Here is an 18,858-nt window from a genome sequence, read left to right as displayed (position 1 = left end):
CCGATACCCGATCTCTAATTTTCTTCGATATCGGTACTGATATCCGATCCAAATATCGGATCGGTGCATCCCTACTTACAAGGAATAACTTAAATTAAAAGAGATCTGGGGCCAGGGCCCAGTGTTGTTAATACAGTAGGAAAAAAGAGAAAAGCAAAACTGGCTCTAAAATGGGCTTTTTGAAGTTAGAAGTGGCTACTGGAACTTTTTCTACGTGCTTGGAAGCGGAGGATGAATTCATTGCTGTCTGCAAATTTATCCTGGAAAATATCCTATATCCTACACACTGGACCTTTAAGTAAGAGTAAATATATTTTCAATATGACTACAAAGTTTTACTGAAAGCAGAACCTGCTAACCTTGACAAGCAGATAGCCATGGGTTGAGGGCTGTAAACAGTTACAACTTGCATGCAGCCGCCCCTCCCTCTCTGCTATGCTTCAGCTGTTCCTCCTAAGCCCTTCCCTGCACAAAGGCAGTCACACATGCACAGACTACCAACAACAGCTCAGTCCCTGCTTCTTTTTCTTTTACTATTTCTTTTTACGCGGCAGCCAAGACTCACAAGCCAAAGCTACATTTTTTAGCCTTTATTGTTTAATTTTCCATGGACCGATTGGTGTGTATTTTTATGATCTGTCGTGAGATCGACTTCCACCGAGTCATAGTGCATTTTGACCAGTCTTCCTGGACTCTCCTCAGTTTTGCACCTCTGTTTCCATTCTTTATGCTAAGCTAAACTAACTGGCTTAGCTGTTGCTGCAGACAGACGTGAGAGTGGTATTGATTTTCTTTTCTCCATCTCGGCTTAGGTAAATTGCTCCAAAGTGCATGTTTATTTTAGTGTGGGTTAATTACACCCTCGTGTTATTTTGCTTCCAAATGCCAAACTTCACAAGTGATGCATACTGCTGATTTCGCAATGGTTCCACTTTGTATATAGCTGGTGGCGTCACATTTTTACTGTGCTCTCACGTGGCTGCAGCCAACTCATTTTAAAGAACTGGGAGGCTGAAGTGCTCATTGAAGAAAGCTAGGGCAGTGGATCAGTCACACTCGTTTTCTGGCAACATTTTGTGGCTTGACCCTTCCCTGACTCTGCTCAACGTCGAAACAATAAAGAGAGATGGGACATAAGAGTCACTGCAATCACACCTTGCTGACAACAGTGGGCCATAACTTCACGAAATGACCAGCAATTTGGACCAACGGGGGAAAACCTAACTTTGGTGCAATATGTAACCTCAGAAATGGATTTTGCTGCCATAGAATGCTGCTGAACTCAGGAAAGCGTGACTGGTCTGGATAACGTCCAGAAATATTCCAGATAAAGGAATATTTTGATAGGGATGATGGGATTATGAGGGCAAACACAGCCTGGCAGGGCAGGGTAAACATTAATTGTGAGGCAGGTTAATCTGCCACTGTATGAAGTTCAACTGGAGCATTGGACATCTTTATTTGCCTCCTTATTACGCACTGAGGCATTGGATGTAAACAAGTTTAACAAGACTCTTTACAGTGGATCAGATCACAGCACAGGACACAACACCAGCTCTGCAGCCTTTTTCCCGCCTAATGGCTGTCATGTCATCCTCGTCTCCCTGTTGTTTTTTTTTCCAATTGTGAGAGGGACTCACACATAACAATGTACTCAGACGGCCTTGGCACACTCCCAAGGTGCTGTGATTCCTGTGCACCCACAGAGGGCCCCTGCTTGCTGCATATCCTCTAAGCTTGTGGAAAATTACAAACACACACAAGGTCACAGTGGAGCCGAGCCAGCCTCCCACAGAGCCCATCTGATCCAGTCACAAACGCAGCAATTACCACCCTCTGTGTGCCTCCATGTGTGGCTGCAGCTTTTTCATTATTTATTTGAACAAATAGGATTACGGTTGGTGTGTGGTGGATTGATTGCGACGAGGGATGAGAGGCTCCAGAGGGCTGGGTGCTGTGGGCCGGGGTTTGTTGAGCCACTCTGCTGTGTCAAGCACACGGTTGATCTCCTGTCTTGGTTCTCAACGACTCCTCCACTTTTCCTGGACAGTGAAGCGTCGCTGTGTTGACGTATGCCATCTTGCTCTGCTGCGTTCTGTCCACTGATTGATGGTGAAATGTGTTGGCTGGTTGGTAAATACCACTTCTGGGAAAATATATGTTTATAGGACCATAAAAAAAAGCACATTTCTGTCCCATCCTCTGAGACTTAGCACTCACATTTGACAGCACATTCACATCCTGAGTAATGGAAGTGTAGCGTTACCGGGTATTTATATACCTATTAAATATAAGGAATTATGAGATGTTCTTACAGTCTCAAATAAACCTTACCTCGAATTTAGGGGGCACCACCAACCTAGGTTTTGACTTAGTTTTAAGTCACAGTCAGGTCGGAAAACTGTTCAAAATCTTACGATCCTGGTGTTAAATTAATATTCAATTAATATTCAGTCTCATATCTCGCTACTTTCGTGAAGTTCTCGTTTGGTTGGACAGACATTACGTAAAGAAAGCATACGACACAATCTGTGATTATAACATATATATAGATATATGAGCTGTTTATTACAATGATATGATCTTAGACATGAACCTTTAAACAAACAGGAGATGCATTGAATATGGGTGATTATATAAAACACTTAGTGAATATAAAATAAAATATGGGGAATGGGAAAATACTGGATTTATTCAAATAGTTTGGGTTGGCTGACTATTTGAATCTAAATACTGTACTGACATTTCGGATTAATTTATCATTCTGTGAAAGCCTCGAGACATCCATCAAACCCACTTTAAGGTGAAAACGGGTCGGTCTTACTGTGCTGAAGTTCTGTTCAGTCGGTTCGGACCATGGTAGCGGCCACGCGGGTCCGAGGGGATTTCTCTTCCGCTCTCTGGGCCTTCCTGGCTGTGGTGGCTGACTTTAGCGGACTTCTCAGTTGCTTCTTTCACCGGGAAACGGGGACGATGATGTCGAGGGCTTTACTGTGGGATGATCAAATCCATCGTTGTGTCAGAGTTGGTCCGTTGCTGCTTTCTCTGATGAAGTGAACTTAAGTTCACAGAAGATTAATAAAAGGTTGCTTGGAGTTGGCTTTCTTGGTAGGAAAAGGTGATGATGGCGTGAAACAGCGGAGGTTGGGACGTGCGACGTAGAAGGACGTGGATGGCGAGGGACGAACACAAACACGTAAAACGTGCATCTTCAGAGTATTTCAATCTGTTTCTTTGTTCGGATCTTTCTTTCTCGTCTCCGGGGTCTCACTGGGTTCTGGAGGGTCTCCTCCGGTCGTCCGCTGCATCGTTATCCACACGTCCTTCCGCTCTCTCCTGAGATTATGGAAAACTCCCAAACTCCGGCGAGCTCTTCTCTTCTGCTTAAACCATTTCTAAAAGTCTATGAGCAGCTGTTTTCTGCTCAAATTTCCTTCTGAAACTCTGGGTTGGAACCCTTCTGGAACAAGATCCAGAGCACCAGAGGGCAAGCGCAGGCGCCTGAAGCGAGCCAGAGAACACGAGCGCCAGAGGGCAAGAAAAGCAAGAGAGACTGTGTTTTCCGCGGTTCCGGGTTTTGACTCTCGGAGGCGGGGCTTACACTACTTTTTCAGCCAATGACATGCTTGAACTGTGTGCATGTCTCTGTAAGATGATCTGTGCTAGGGGGATTTCTGGATTTAGACAAAGAACTTTGTGTTTCTCCATTACTCCCATCTCATAGAACATTTGTCTCGGTGATTCTGAAAACACCACATCTTGTTAAGATATGCAGATTAAAGATATAACATAGACTTGTAATATAAAGACATCAAAATAACACACATGATAAAGACAATTATGACTTTCAAAATTCAGATGAATATCTATGAAATCGTGACATATGAATATTGAATTACACAATGCTAATTTCTGTGTTAACAATGGGGACACTAAACAAATACCAAATAGATACCGAAGGGACATCGTTAGAAGTCACTAGCTGCAAATATTGTCCATTCCATATCCATTTTACTGAGTCCTTTATATGTTCAACTAATCAACACTGCAGACCACTAGGGGGCAATGTGGTTCCATCAGGCAGGTTGGGCATTTTCCACCAAAATCAGTTCTTTGTCAATATTTAAGCCAGAATCGTACAAATTGTCTCTATATGCGTCTTGTGATCAAGCTGGAAACCTGAAAGAAATTGTACACGGTTATCAAACACATTTAATATAGTTTAAGATTTTGACTAAAAGTGAGTCTTCTTAGTTCATGAGTAGCCATCTGGTCGGATTCCTGGTGAAAAGGGGTGTTAAAGTGTCAACTTTCGAGTTATGGTCTAGATAAGATAGTAAGTCTCCCACTTTTCCAAGAGTGAGTTCGACTCCCCAAAAGCTCTTAAGGGTGTTGTAAATTAGGCAGTTTCTGTCTCTTTTTCCTTTGTGGAAAGAAAATGAAGATCTGGTTTATATCCACATACGTAAACATCCCCCACAGGAATGTTGGTTTTGTCAAAGTTTGAAAAACTCTTAATCCACACGGCACTGTGACTGTTACATTCCCCCATTCGAATCGGATCTGAACTCGTGGCTGATCCGAATCGCAGGTGAAGAAGTCCAGTGTGTCCGAGTCTGGTGGTTGCTAGGACTCTCAAGAGGGTTATGGTGGGTGTCTCGAGACAGCCTAATACAATTCCGAAACAACAATGGCTATAAACGTACAATGGCTATAAACGTAATTTTGTTAAGTTTACTTAACCTACGTAGTAAATGTCTAATAGCTAAAGATAATGTTCATAAGTAAAGGTTTCTAAGCCTATATAATTTCAAATGGAAAATCCTAGTAAAAGCATGCAGATTTCTTTTGGAAAAAGATCAATGTTAAGGGAGAATTTTACTCATGTTAGAGTCATGATCTAGGATGTGGTATTTCTTAATAGTTAGGAAATGAGAACGTTTACTACCTGAGTGTGAGCAATATTCGCAGGACTTTATACGAACAATAATGTGTAACATATTTGTCGCGGCGGCGGTCCTGGACAGGGCTTCACTGTACAGTAGCAACGAGTGATATTCTAACTAAGAGGATCCATGGTGAAAGCTGTTGTCAGTGTTTCACTGCTAATTTGGCTTTTAATTTAGTTGTAGACCAGTTTCCCCCATTTGTAGATGTCACATGGGTGAAATAAGGTAAGTTGAGTGTGTCACCAGATGATGATAGACTTGAAAATTGAAGTTTTGAACACTGAGGTGTCCTGGATTCAATCTTGAGGCATCATGATACTACGGAGTAGTTTTATCGTGATTGGGTAAGTGATATTTTGAGGGTAAGCTTCTTTGCTTCCTTTAAGAGTTAGCTATGGTTAAAGGTTTGGTATTCGGGGTTACTAGAATGTTTGTTGGAGTGTATGGTCCTACCTCCAGGAACAGGCTAGCATTTCTAAGTCTCTGTTAGCACGGTTGGGTTCTGAACTTTTCTTTTCTTTTAGTAGCAGACTTTTCAGGCTATCAATATCATCTTGACTGAAGGCACTTATTTCACTAGACCATTGCTGAGATTTGATGTGGTCCTTGTCGATGACTCTGCTCATCTCAGTTGTTTTCTGATCTGGTGATGGTTGTGACCATGCAGTGTGTGATGGTTTATAGCGAGACCGAAGTCTATAATTGCGGTTGCGGTTTCGAACAGATTGCTGGTCATGTCGATTTTGAAAAGACATGTCTTTTTGTGGGTTTGAATGAACACTGTGGTTTTCACTGTGGCAGTGAGTTGGTTCATGGCTGGGCCATGAGGATTTGGAATAGTTGTGTTGGGAGCCTTTCTTAGGCCGTTGAGAATGTGGCCAGTGGGGGACCTCTGCTGGAGGTCTGCCACTTTGTCCCACTTCTAACTCTGGGGACCAAGAACCAGGGTTCTGGGTCTGTGTGGTGATGGGTTCTGGCTGTTTAGCTTGTCTATGTTTTTGGAAACCTAGACTGGCCCATTCACGTAGCTGCTGAATGGTAGCAGTGTGAGGGTTAGCTATAACTCCTAAGTGATAGCTGGTAGTCGGATGGAGGTTTTGAAGGAAAAGAGTTTTGAAACTCATGTCTTCTTCCATTCCTACCTTGTTGCTGAAACCAAAATAAGCTTTGAGGAGGCGGTAATAATACTGCTGAGGCAGCTCATTCCGTCCCTGTTTAACCATCATGGCAGCGGTTAAGCCAGATGGGGTCAGCTCATCTGAAAACTCGCGTTCGAGTGTTTGGCAGAGGAGTGTATAGTCGTTCCGGATGTAATCAGGTTGACGTTCAATGAATCTACTGACTTCGCGGCTAGATGTAACCTTAATCAAGTAGAATTTGTTGTTAACTGATGCGTTTGGAAACCTTCGCAGGAAGAAATCAATGTCGTCCAAATATGCTCGGGTGTCATGTGGCGTCCCAAGAGTCGGCTCGAATCTGGGCACATGGCGAGCAATTTTGTCAAGCTCTTCGTCAGAAGGAGCTTGTGGAACGTGGGGTCCTAGAGTAGGAAATGATTGATCCGGTTTACCTGGATCATAAACGATCTTTTCAGATCTGAAAGAATTTGTTGTCGTTGAAGACGGGGGTGAAATAATTGAGCTCTTGTAGGCTGTTTTCACTTCAGGAAAAGGGTTCCCTGTGTCTTCCTGGGGGAAGCCATGTGTTTCCTGTTCATGTCCAGTCTCCAAAGACTGACGTAGGTCTATCTCAACACCTTCTGGTTTATCTGATAGGTGTTCCTGCTGTGGATGAGCGGCGTTTTGCTCATCCTTAGCTTTGCTTGGCTGTTCTGTCAACAGCTGCATTTGTTCCTGCTCAACATTAAGATGCTTGTCATCAGTTGGCACTCTGGCTGTTAAATCCTGCATTTTCTGCAGAACCACGTGTAGAGATTGCTGGGACTGTTTTTGTGCTTGGTCCACCTTCTTCAGTTGGACTTGGGTTGAAATCAACTCTTGTTGGCAGTTTTGAAGTAGCTGTTCAAGCTTTTTGTTGTTTTCATTGAGTTGAATAATTTGTTGGTTTGAGTTTTCAACCTGTGTTGTTAACTCTGTTACTTGGGCATTAGCTTGGCTGGATGCCCTCTCAGTGGCTTTAAGTTGGTGTTGGAGGAATTTGGTTTCCTCCTGAAACTGTGGCTTTTTCTGTGACCGAGTTTTAAGTTTGTCAGCGGCTTGTTCCATCACTTGGTGTGCATGTTTAACGAACACCACAGCTAGACTGCTTAACATTTTGGTCAGAGATTCTTCTTTGGGCTTTTTAGCTTTTGTCTCAGCCGATGGCTTTAAACTGATTGGCTCTGTTTCAGGGGTTTTAATGCATCTTTTCTTTAAGGCATAACCCAGTATCAACTGTTTTGTTAAGTCCATCATCTTGTTTTTCACTTGTCTCAGAAAGGGTTCTTTCTGAAAATAAGTTTGAGTTTGGAACAAGGGAAAATAGTTGGGTTAATGTGAAGGTAGTTGGGAATAAGGATTGTTCTCCTGAAATTAATTTCTTCCTTTTGAATTTGTTTACTTGAGAAACAAATGAGGAAGGATGTTAAAATAAACACGACTGTGTTATTTTACTCAAAACTGGAAGAAATGCATTTAATTTAGAAGCTTATCATTAACCGTTATGGTAAAAAGAGGGAAAACATTAATGCTAACACAAAAGGGAACATACAAGCTCTTGGCTGTTGTTTTCTTTAAGCCTTAGTGTCTTATAATCAGTTCCTGTTAAGGTAATCTGATTTGGTGAAAGACACACATTTGAGATAAATTAGCTTCAATTAATGTTTCCAAATAACAAAGTCGGTATTGTTTGTGTCAAACAATTAATTCAAATGCATTAAAGAATATTCAAATAAAGCTGGTATTCGTTAGTACCAAGCAAAATGATCAGCTTTCTTCGTGATCCTATTTAATGTGATCCTGAAGCGGCTCACATGTCAAAAAGCTTCAAGTGGGCGGGTTTGAGAGAAGGGAGTGAGGAGTTGACGTCACTGGTGACGATTTCTAGCACCGCCCACCAATAGTCCTTCAAGTACCCAGTGAATTTGCCTCATTTCAACTGGGGAATGAAAGGGTTAACGTCTCTCACAGACAGTGCACAAGCGATGTTGTGGTTTGCTCACAAACTTTTTAAACACAGATTTGCAACATTCACAATGCTTGAGACACGCGGCCTCAGTTCAGAATGCTTCTAAAAGTCACCAACTTTGATAATAACAACGAATAGAGTCACCAACTCAATTTTTCTGCAGCAAAATTGGTCTGTCCACTACTGCCGTATATTATTTTAGTTAGGGCTTGTAAGCATTTTAAAAATAAACAGACCCTCAGTTTTTTCTTTCAACTGGGTTCAACAGACACGGCGTTCCGGTCGTTTATTTAATAATACAAAAACAATTGACTGTTTAAGTCATTCATGCGATCACGTTTTGTGACCGTGTGTATTTTATTTATTTATTTTATTCATTTATTTTATCAGGAGCGACGGCTCTGACTCATTGAGTTAAGCTCAGCAGCTTTAACTTTCAATAAGTAATCTGTATTACTTTATTTTGGGCGTCACAACGCTCCGTTGAACAACGTTTAAACTCGCTCCCCCACTTCATGGGGTTTCAATATAGCACCTTGATGCTTTTTTTTATGTCCGGCTGCAAGATTACAGCAGATCAAAACTCCTGTGTTTGAGGAGGCTCTGAGTTGACTAAATTCACCGGGACTCGCGGCTGAATTTGTGATACTCATAAAAATAAAATCAACCGTGTTGGAAACTCGCAACTACGGCCAGGCCTTTAAATTCAGCGTTCTTACGCTGTGCATGCAATCTTTATTCTGGGACAGACAGCGACGGCTGGCTGCTCTTCTGCGGTGTGCAATTAATATTGCGCACCCACGGATTTGGAGAGTTATCATGCGTCCACGATTACTCTGATAAAGTGCTTTTAGTCATTCTAAGTTTATAAAGACAGACACAGCCACTGCTTGCATTGCTCACACACAGATAATGAACCAGCCAATATCATGTTTATGCTTTCCTTCACGTAAGTCAGTCTACCGTAAAACGCCTCACACGGGGCACCAAAAATATGTAGCGTTACCGGGTATTTATATACCTATTAAATATAAGGAATTATGAGATGTTCTTACAGTCTCAAATAAACCTTACCTCGAATTTAGGGGGCACCACCAACCTAGGTTTTGACTTAGTTTTAAGTCACAGTCAGGTCGGAAAACTGTTCAAAATCTTACGATCCTGGTGTTAAATTAATATTCAATTAATATTCAGTCTCATATCTCGCTACTTTCGTGAAGTTCTCGTTTGGTTGGACAGACATTACGTAAAGAAAGCATACGACACAATCTGTGATTATAACATATATATAGATATATGAGCTGTTTATTACAATGATATGATCTTAGACATGAACCTTTAAACAAACAGGAGATGCATTGAATATGGGTGATTATATAAAACACTTAGTGAATATAAAATAAAATATGGGGAATGGGAAAATACTGGATTTATTCAAATAGTTTGGGTTGGCTGACTATTTGAATCTAAATACTGTACTGACATTTCGGATTAATTTATCATTCTGTGAAAGCCTCGAGACATCCATCAAACCCACTTTAAGGTGAAAACGGGTCGGTCTTACTGTGCTGAAGTTCTGTTCAGTCGGTTCGGACCATGGTAGCGGCCACGCGGGTCCGAGGGGATTTCTCTTCCGCTCTCTGGGCCTTCCTGGCTGTGGTGGCTGACTTTAGCGGACTTCTCAGTTGCTTCTTTCACCGGGAAACGGGGACGATGATGTCGAGGGCTTTACTGTGGGATGATCAAATCCATCGTTGTGTCAGAGTTGGTCCGTTGCTGCTTTCTCTGATGAAGTGAACTTAAGTTCACAGAAGATTAATAAAAGGTTGCTTGGAGTTGGCTTTCTTGGTAGGAAAAGGTGATGATGGCGTGAAACAGCGGAGGTTGGGACGTGCGACGTAGAAGGACGTGGATGGCGAGGGACGAACACAAACACGTAAAACGTGCATCTTCAGAGTATTTCAATCTGTTTCTTTGTTCGGATCTTTCTTTCTCGTCTCCGGGGTCTCACTGGGTTCTGGAGGGTCTCCTCCGGTCGTCCGCTGCATCGTTATCCACACGTCCTTCCGCTCTCTCCTGAGATTATGGAAAACTCCCAAACTCCGGCGAGCTCTTCTCTTCTGCTTAAACCATTTCTAAAAGTCTATGAGCAGCTGTTTTCTGCTCAAATTTCCTTCTGAAACTCTGGGTTGGAACCCTTCTGGAACAAGATCCAGAGCACCAGAGGGCAAGCGCAGGCGCCTGAAGCGAGCCAGAGAACACGAGCGCCAGAGGGCAAGAAAAGCAAGAGAGACTGTGTTTTCCGCGGTTCCGGGTTTTGACTCTCGGAGGCGGGGCTTACACTACTTTTTCAGCCAATGACATGCTTGAACTGTGTGCATGTCTCTGTAAGGTGATCTGTGCTAGGGGGATTTCTGGATTTAGACAAAGAACTTTGTGTTTCTCCATTACTCCCATCTCATAGAACATTTGTCTCGGTGATTCTGAAAACACCACATCTTGTTAAGATATGCAGATTAAAGATATAACATAGACTTGTAATATAAAGACATCAAAATAACACACATGATAAAGACAATTATGACTTTCAAAATTCAGATGAATATCTATGAAATCGTGACATATGAATATTGAATTACACAATGCTAATTTCTGTGTTAACAATGGGGACACTAAACAAATACCAAATAGATACCGAAGGGACATCGTTAGAAGTCACTAGCTGCAAATATTGTCCATTCCATATCCATTTTACTGAGTCCTTTATATGTTCAACTAATCAACACTGCAGACCACTAGGGGGCAATGTGGTTCCATCAGGCAGGTTGGGCATTTTCCACCAAAATCAGTTCTTTGTCAATATTTAAGCCAGAATCGTACAAATTGTCTCTATATGCGTCTTGTGATCAAGCTGGAAACCTGAAAGAAATTGTACACGGTTATCAAACACATTTAATATAGTTTAAGATTTTGACTAAAAGTGAGTCTTCTTAGTTCATGAGTAGCCATCTGGTCGGATTCCTGGTGAAAAGGGGTGTTAAAGTGTCAACTTTCGAGTTATGGTCTAGATAAGATAGTAAGTCTCCCACTTTTCCAAGAGTGAGTTCGACTCCCCAAAAGCTCTTAAGGGTGTTGTAAATTAGGCAGTTTCTGTCTCTTTTTCCTTTGTGGAAAGAAAATGAAGATCTGGTTTATATCCACATACGTAAACATCCCCCACAGGAATGTTGGTTTTGTCAAAGTTTGAAAAACTCTTAATCCACACGGCACTGTGACTGTTACAGAAGCTATTTTAAGTGCTACTAATAAGATTGTCATTCATAACATGGATGATTTAGATTTTGTTGAAAATCTATTTGCATATAATAACAAAGCCAAATAAATTAATTTAAAAAAAGGTTAAAATCACCTCTAAATTAATTACTCAATTAAAGGGGAAGTTGTTGTTTTTTTTTTTTTTTAAACCTGGACCTTATTTTTGGCATGAAATACGTTCATCTACTCACCGATAACAGTTTGGCGAAAGTCGGCGTCCTTCGGAAGATATTTAGATCACTGGACATCCGCGTATATCCATATAATGGGAGAGAACAGGGCAGAGACGATACAGCCTCTAAATAAGGCATTATCTGGCTGTGTTTCAAACCGCATACTTCCATACTGTATACTGCATACTCATCGATCAGACAGTATGCAGAGCGTTTACACATAATGCATTTCTCTCCAGCCCGAGCCGAAATCAGCCGGCCTGAAGCTGTTTTCGCTTAAGCTCTAAACTCTGTAAACTTTAGCAACGTTTGAAACATTTTCAGGTGAGAAAGTAGTTGTTTAGATCCCCAACGTGTTGAAAATCTGACAAAATACCGGCTATTTACAATTTTGTTCCCACGAATTCGGCGCTACTAAAGCTAGCTGTAGTGAGCAACGCACTTCAGGTTATTTTCACAAAATAAAATACCTGTTGCCTTTTATCATAGGGAAAGCCAATACGATACAATTGGTGCTTTTGTTTTGAAAACAGGAAGTGAACCTACCCTCGTTGTAGCTAGCTTGAAACTGCCATTTTGACAGGAAATGACGATCGTCGACGTCACGTTACGTTGCATCTTGGGTAGTTTGAGTATGAGTAATAACCTCATGATGCATACCCAACATTTCGGCGAATCTAGTATGCATCCGGGAACTTCTCGCTTACTAAAACTCGCATACTAACTCAAAAAATTAGTAGGATTAGTAGGAGAAGTATGCGGTTTCGAACACAGCCTCTGTCTTTATTTCACCAATACTTTAAGACGAATGAATGAATGAACGCATACTATTGCACTGTTACCTTAAAGCTGCCGTGTTGTTGTTATCAGGGGCTATCAGGGGGCTTATGGGAACTTTCTACACACGCGTCTACTGGGATGACGTCATCGAAGCGCGCCACTGCAGCACAGCTCATTCATTCCGTGCTCTCTGACGGTTGGCTAATTTCACATGGAGATTGCTGCTGCTAGTTTTGTGCAACATGGCAGGATATTTATCAGATTTTGACGTTGTGAACGACGACTTTGAGTACGATGGACGTCCTTACTGGAGTGAATGAGCTGTGCTGCAGTAGACGCGTGTAGAAAGCTTCCTATAAGGCCCCGATAGCCCCGGATAACAACAACACGGTAGCTCTTAGCTAACAGTACAATAGTACGCGTTCATCCATTCACTCGTCTTAAAGTATTGGTGAAATAAAGACAGATAATGCCTTATTTAGAGGCTGTATTGTCTCTGCCCTGTTCTCTCCCGTTATATGGATATACGCGGATCTCCAGTGATCTAAATATCTTCCGAAGGACGCCGACTTTCACCAAACTGTTATCGGTGAGTGGATGAATGTATTTTATGCCAGAAATAAGGTCCAGGTTTAAAAAAACCGAACTTCCCCTTTAAAGTTCAAGTTAAATTAGTGATTTGGACTAAAGGGGAAATATAAACTTTAAAATATATATATATATATTTGGCTTCTGCACATAATGCTGAACAGACTACTTTACTTGCCAAACAGTGAGTTGGTTTTCTGTAGGTGGTTATGGGATGAGAGGTAATGACACTAACATCAATATGAGGTAATGTATTAGAAATCAAATATGCAAAACTGAGAGAGCAAACCAGAATAAAAGCAATGGGCATGCTTTGAACAACTAAACATGATCATTTTGATTCCATACAGAGTGTGTGGTCTCTTATGGCTAATAGCTCATCCCAGATGGAATTTGACCGGGCAGCTCCCACCCAAAACACCCTCTTTAGAAGTGATGAAGCTTCAGGTATCTCAGTTGGACTTATCTACTTGTGGAGATTGATCGAAAGTAATTTTTTTTTACCCCAAGAAAACCAGGGAGGAGTGTGATAGATAGCTCAGCCCCTCTATCTCCCTGATGGCGATATTAGTCTTGATTAAGATAAATGGGCTCTCTCTGTCTAACCATGCAAATGCTCCCTGCTGGTGCCATTTATCTGAGAATGTGAATCTCCAGAAACAAGTAACGCATGCTTTTCTTCACCTGATCTTTGGCTAGAAGTTGTTTTTTGCTTATAAATCACAGTGCCATCAGAAATTAACCACCCAGGTAATGTAAAATAATGTAGAATATTTATACACGTGGTACCGTGACATTCACCGCTGTTTTAGTGTAATTTAAACAGAAAAAGAAAAGCAGGATTTTGCATGTAAGTGCTTAAGGACATGACAAACCACTGTTTTATAATAATGAATCTGATAGGCATCAAAGACACCAGGAAAGGAAGAGGATAAGGAACAAAAATATCCATGTTTATGCATTTGGCAGACACTTTTATCCAAAGCGACTCGCACTCATATCCCAGGTAGGGTAAGGACCCGATACCATGATGGACCGTTCTCAGTGGACCCATCAGAACTCCGACTCATTTCATTGTTAAGAACTGAACCACAGACTCCTGCCTTGCTGCTGAAAATACCGATGTTGTGCGAGGGCTGCAGCAAGGCAGAAGCCCGAATGGAAAACAGATCTGAGACAAAACCGTGAGCTCTGCTGCAGGTAGCTGGGAGAACCAGAACAGGAGAACACAAGCAAAGGGTTCTGCACCAAAGAGAAGACGTCTGTAAACACTTTACCTGTCTCTGATTGGTCAGTCAGGCGTTGAGATGAAGGGTGACGGTGATGAAGATGAGTTTGGGTGTTTGCTCTTTAGTTTTCATGGCCGTGGTTGGTGCATTTAAAGACTTCGGTTCCTCTGCTTCGTCTAAACCAGCGGTCCGTGGGTCGTTTGGTACCGGGCCGCACAGAAACAATAAATAACTTACATTATTTCCGTTTTATTTATTATCTGAGTCTGAACAATGTTTTATTTTGAAAAATAACCGAATTCTCTCCGTTACATCCGTCTATGACTCCCTCTTGACACGTGTCAAGATGCTCGTCTCGGTCACATGATACATTAACGCTAATATTAAACCCACAAGCTAGCAAAATGAGTAAAAAACAGTCTTTGAAAAGTTTCTTTGCAAAGGGGAAAAGGCCCAGTGAGGAGACAGAAGAAGAGCCACTGACCACTAAGAAAAAGAAAGCTGTATTTAACAGACAATACCAGGAGACACACTTAAAATATGGATTTATGGTGACAGGTGATTCCCACGCACCAAGCCCGTTCTGCATCATATGCGACGACCAGCTCTCCAATGAGGCAATGAAGCCTTCAAAACTAAAAGTTACAAAGAAGTACACAGTGGATTCACGTTTTTTATTATATTTACAAAATACCACAGTTTTTGTGTTGGTCGTATCATTTTACTTTGATGTATTTATCCGGCACACCTTAAAGGCCGGTCCGTGAACATATTGTCCGACATTAAACCGATCTGTGGAGCAAAAACAGTTGGGGACCGCTGGTCTATACACAGTCAGCTCATCTCCCACAGCCAGAATCTGAGAGACCTGCTGGGTCTATAAATCTATTAATACACGTTCATAAAGGTGAACGGTCTCACAGTGATGTGCTCAGGTTCTGAATCCTTTAAAATGGGTTTTTAAACTGATTTCTGATCAGTATCTAATAACTGGAGGTAGTACCATTCAACTTCAACTTCAACTTCATCTTTATTGTCCCCTGGGGGAAATTTGTTGTGCAGGCAGATAAAACATGAAAAAGTTACAGACATTGAAACACAATCACACACGTACAGGGGCAACACTGGAGAGGGGGGTAAAAGCACTATAGGACCATAAAACATGAGGGGCAACTATTTAAAATTCTGGTTTAGCTGGCTGATGGCTTGTGGTACAAATGAGTTCTTCATCCTGTTTGTTTTGGTCCTCGGCACTCTAAATCTCCTGCCTGAGGACAGGAGCTCAAACTCACGATAGAGTGGATGGTCAGGACACTGTATGATGTCCTGGGCTTTGGAGTATAGTCTCCTGCCATCTTACTTGCGACTTTTACAATGTGTTCTAACCTTTTTTTGTCACCTATTGTAAGGCTGCCGAACCAGGTGATGATGGCAAAGGTCAGGATGGATTCAATCATGGAGTAATAAAACATTTCCAGTTTTTTGCACACTCCAAACCGGTTGAGTATCCGGAGGAAGTGCAGTCGCTGCTGAGATTTTTTATACACTGCATCAGTGTTGTAACTGAAAGACAATTTGTCATCTATAACCACACCCAGGACACGTTTCATGCAGGGGTGTCAGGTTTTCTAACCAGGTCACCCACATGAAAGGGGGCAATCTTACCGCTACACACTCCAGTCCAGAGAGAAAATAACACTCAGTGTGATGAAGGAAGTGGTGTGTTGATGTGTCGCCAGCCTCGGCTAACCAAAATGACCAACATTAGCTTACAATAGCAAACTTTGCTTTCTCAGTACAGTAAAGTTTTCCACATATCAGAGTATAACAACAATTGGATTGTCGGTTATTGCCGGAGCATTAAACACAACGAAAAACAACCCTGTTGCTATGAACCATCAGGATGGCCATTGCCCGTGTCACATTGGATGACAAAGCAAAGTCACCTTTTGCTACGCCAGAGATGTCCGACCAGCACCGAGTAAATCAAGAGAGAACTTAGATCCAAACTATTAGATTAGAAAAAAGACCTAACGGTGCACAGTTTGTGTCAGTCGAGCTGTATTTCAGGGGATCGTCATCGTCCTGGCAGCCAGGTGTTGATGGAGACAATAGAAGCAGCTGCATGGTGGAGTAAAATCTGCCATCAATCTCACACGATTCTGGCTTCAACATCCCATCTGGAATGCCATAAAACTTCTGGGTGCATAATCATTCTGTCGAACAGGAGCACCACACATGGTCGTGTGTCTGGATAAAATGCATCCAGGTAGGAAGCTAAAAATCAAGTTTTCGACCTTGTTAACGTGTCCATGAGACGATTTTTAAGTGTAAGACATGAGCGAAAATCAGCCAAGCTGTTAGTTTCTGCTTTGAAGATTCATATGAAATTCAAAACCAATTTAAAATGCATCACTGCTCGTTGCCTGCTCGTGCTGGTTGGTGTGCTTTGTTTACACACAGACTCAGTCGCTGGTTTTGGTATCTCATCTGCAAGGCTGCGTCTGGTTTGCTTCCTCCTTATTTGCAGAACTACATTTTTCTCAGCAAGTTATTTTCCTCACACTCAGGATTTATACCTGCTGTCTGTTCCCAGTGCCTGTGCAGAATTGGGAAATAGAGCATTTTATTATGCTTCGAAATCACTTAAAATGGAAGAAGCCGATTCAAATGACCTACATTCTAAACAATTAAACGTAATCTTATTTAGCTTTGAGGCAGACATTTGATAATATTTATCTTGGCGTGTTTGATTTGTGATCATGTGTTTTATTAAGCCAGTCTAATTTACTGATTCTTATGGTTTTGTGTAATGTGCTGTAACTGTGCTGCTGCTGCTGCTGCAATCTTGCAAAAGAGATCTTTGAGACACTTCCTGGTTGAATAAAAGTTCAAATAATCTAATAATAGAAGCAAGGGCAAGATGTAAGGAGAAGATATCTGCAACAACAGTAGAAATGTCTGTAATGCTTTCAACAATGTGCTCTCTGACCAGTCAACTGACTGGCTGTGGCCTGGTAGTTGCCATGGTTGCTTGTGGATGTAGTCGCTAGTGTCTGCAGCCCGTCTGCACCATCATCGTCGGATATCGCCAACCTGTATCATTTAGCTTCCTCTCCTTGAGAATTGCTCTGATTAAAATAACTAGCCACAGCGTAGCAGAATCAGCATAAATGACGGAGGCAATGTCATCCGCTAATGGACTGAGACAGATTAGGAAATCTAGCCACAGAACGAGGAACAAGGTATAGATTCATACCCCGAGCTCATTTTTTAGGCCACGAGAGAGTTAGTTTTTCATTTTTGGTGGTTAAAGGAAGTGTATCAAGAGCCCAAGGACATTAGGTTTGATCCTACTGTTATGGAGCTGTTACCGACTAAATTTTAGGATGTTTTTCTTGGTGGAAGTTTTAAAGAAAATAGCCCTGAGCTGCAGAGGTTAATATGCTGCAGGAACGGCCATGTCTGTGTGACATCTAATTTAGTAATGGAGGATTTGAGGCATAACAGCACAGGTCTTTTATCCTTGTATGTATGAGCAACTATCAAGGCGTACAGTGAAGAGGGCATTTATTGGTTTCTCCCTGCAAGCTGCCCTAAGCTGCTCTAATTGATGTTGATTCATCAAATCAGCTGTCGAGAGGGCAGAAGGACAACCGTATCAAGCAGGAGGCGTGACCTCAGAGTTACGGAGGAGCCAAATGAATAAACAAAGACAGATATGCAACAGTAAGCATGCTGTATAAGCCAAACTAAATGAAGTACAAAACACAGCATTGTGAGCGCAATCCGTTAGCACATTCTTATTGTTAATTATCCTGCAGTCTTTGATTCTTTTTAGCCATGCTCAGCTCTCTTTGGAGACAACAACTCTAGTCTGTTAATCCCCTGGTTTTTCCTGTAGTGCCACTATATGGCTAACAGTTGGGGCTTTGAATGAAATGTCTCAACGGCTATATTGCACAGTATGAATTAAAAAGAAGAAGAAGAAGCATAAATGCCCCTGGTGAATGTGAAGAAACTTCTGCTGCTGGGAAAAGGCTGGAGGTCACAGTTTCTATGGCCTGATATGGGATGGATCGTCAGAGCACTGTTCCCTAACTCTCTCACGGGTAATTGACGAGACAGATGTCATCTGTGGACAGATGTGATTTGTAGTCTGCCTGTTTCACATTGCAGTGTAAAAACCAACCCTTGAATGGATTAAGGCCTCTATAACTGAACTACTATCTGTAGTTTCTGTAGCTGTCACCAGATGCACAATAGATTATGATATATAAAGCTGAAGACTGAGATTTACGTCCTTTGTGAAATTAAAACTCAACATCACACTATTACTGTTAGATTTAGAGTTTATTTCCTTTTTTTTTTAGTTTTGTTAGGTTTAGGCAACATAAATTAGGTTTAGTCAACAGTACTTGTGTGTTGTTTTTGTTTAGATTAAGGTAAATGTAAATGTTTGGGTCAGTATATACATGCGTGGATGCAGTTTTTTTATCACGACATCATGTTATGAAGAGATGTCATGCATGATACACTGGAAAAACAGTTTAGTTTGATGAAAGCTGGGGGCCTTGAGCCTTTCATTTAGCATATCAAATCCCATTTTTATGTGTTCGGTGCTATTACATTTAAGACTCTTTCTGTTTTTATTCATTTAATGATTGGGGATCTATGAATATGCAAATTTAGCCCCAA

The sequence above is a fragment of the Odontesthes bonariensis genome, chromosome 20 (genome assembly GCF_027942865.1).
Source record: "Odontesthes bonariensis isolate fOdoBon6 chromosome 20, fOdoBon6.hap1, whole genome shotgun sequence".
In the NCBI taxonomy this organism is placed as follows: Eukaryota; Metazoa; Chordata; class Actinopteri; order Atheriniformes; family Atherinopsidae; genus Odontesthes; species Odontesthes bonariensis.
This window is presented reverse-complemented; position numbering follows the sequence as displayed.